This window comes from Montipora foliosa, unplaced genomic scaffold, assembly GCF_036669935.1.
Source record: "Montipora foliosa isolate CH-2021 unplaced genomic scaffold, ASM3666993v2 scaffold_457, whole genome shotgun sequence".
Lineage (NCBI taxonomy): Eukaryota > Metazoa > Cnidaria > Anthozoa > Scleractinia > Acroporidae > Montipora > Montipora foliosa.
Window position 1 is genome coordinate 290,001 of NW_027179764.1, and position 2,476 is coordinate 292,476.

Consider the following 2,476-nt stretch of genomic DNA (forward strand, 5'->3'; position numbering starts at 1 on the left):
GGATCACTAGACTTTCAGCTAGGAAATCCAAACAGAAAAAAAAATTAGGGGATAAAAATATGCCTATATCCACCCTTTAAATACCAAAATACGTTTAACAATGCTATGTTTAAGTGGTTTTGAACTATATTCTCGTTGGGCGCCCCTGAAGTTACAGCCTGTCTTCGAATTTATGAGAGGTAATTTTATTGCTGGACATGTACAGAGGTGAAAGGTGAAATACAGTAAATATTGGACTCCGCACGTGGTATTCTTATCTTTAGCCACACCACCACACCGAGAATTCATTGCCCTACTCTTTTCGTTTACTGTGTGAGTTGTTTAACTTCCCCTAGCTTTATGAATAAGAGTGTTGAGGCACGTAGGGCCTACGGTTACAGTATTTACAATCGAGAAGACTGAAGTTTTGTTCACTTGCAATGTATCTATTATAGCAGCATTTTCTTATCAGTTATTCACCCTCAAATGGTATTGTGCTTACTTGAAAAATCGAGTTCAAATATGTTTAGTAAACTGCAAGAAATCATCTGAGCGAATTCTCCAATGGCGGGTACCACAAGGAGCCATCTCAGGACCTCCTTTGTTTCTGTTATATATCACTCCCAGCCAAGAATGTACGCTGATGATACCAATATCACTTTCGCGAGCAATAATGACAAAGAGATAAATGAATGTATGAATTCAGATTTAGAGGCAATTCCATACGGCTAATCCCTAATAAACTTACTTTAAGTACAACGATACAGAATTCCTGTTAATTGCTCTAGACAGAGATTGTCTAATGTATCCGAGAACCTTGCAATCAAAATAAACCAAATTCCTTTAGAGCGAGTGGCCGCTGCTAAATCTCTTGTTTTGTATATTGATCAAAATTTAAATTGGGAATTTGATATTTCAGAAATTTCAAAGAAGATTGCCCCTGGCATAAGCGCCATGAAACTTTCTTCCACGTGAGATACTCCTTACTGTTTACAATTCATAAATCCAGCCTCATTTCGATTATCGTAGTGAAGTGTGGGGGTCTTGTTCAAAAGGTCTCTCACAGAAATTACAAAAGTTGCAGAATCGTGCCGCACATATCACAACCTTCTCAAATTATGACAGTAATACTGATCAACTGCTTCGTGATTTAAATTGGAACAAACTTAACCATCAAAGCGATGTTAAAAAAGCGATCATGACGTACATAGCTGTAAACAATCAAATACCGGGTTATCTTGGTTCTCGGTCTACTTCGCGTCTTGACGTTTTGAATTGCAATCTCAGAAATGTTCAATATACGCTGTCTCTTGGGGGAGGGAGGAGGGGTGTGCACTCAAAAGATAGCCCAATACCCATCCCATAAACGCGGGCTATGTCTTAACCCTCCTCCCTCCATGTAACCTCAGGTGCAAAGACATGAAACAGTATGTAATCTTCTATGACTTACATTTGTAGGCTTTGCTTTCGGATAGTGAACAACCTCTGTCCGGTTGCGTTGATTGGGTTGTCAGAGAGCATTCTGTTGGGGAAGAAAAAAATAATCAAGCAAGTCACAGTAGTTTTTTTTTCACAGATTTAAAACACGCGAGTAACAAGGAATCTGAAAATAAAGTAAAAATGGCTCACAATTTAACGTTTCGTTATTTGACGCACGAGAGGTCGCATAGACCACTTTCATAAAGGGCGACCACTTAGACCTACTGCCCTCATTTAAAAAAAATATATATATATATATATACCGTAGAATGAAGAAATGAAACCCATCATGTTAATCAACTGATTAATTATATCGAATGAAAAACATGAAGAATTGCCCTGAGCGGGATTTGAACCCACGTCCCCCTGAAAACCGGTAGGGTGTTTTGACCACTACACCATCAGGACAACCACGCTGGCAACGCAGCTATCGAGACAGTGAATTGGCCTAACGTGAGTATCCCGGGATTCTTTCACGGGTGATATGGGAAAGCCTAAACCCCTTCATAGCCTTAAACCTAAGGATCGACTAACGATTCACAGGCAAACACCAACTTAGGCATCAGCTAATCAGAGGGATCAAGTTAATGATACAGGCTTATTTATATAGACCGTAGAATGAAGAAATGAAACCCATCATGTTAATCAACTGATTAATTATATCGAATGAAAAACATGAAGAATTATATATATATATATATATAGAAAGTTATGGGAAACTCAACACTGGACAACTTCTGGGGAAAACTGTAGTTGCCTTGTCCAGTGTTGAGTTTCCCATAACTTTCTCTCAATATTTCTCCTCAACTTGGACTGTGAATCCATTTGCGATCCTCCTGGGGGTGATACGTTGTTGGCTCAAGGGATCTACTTAACTGACTCTTTAAATTAATTACCCTTGTCCGCCTGTGAATCACATGTTGATCCAGCGTTATCACATAGAAAAACTGGCCCATTAGGGAGTCCCACGGAAATGCCACTCATTAAGTGATCAATCAGCCATGTTGCCAGCATGGTT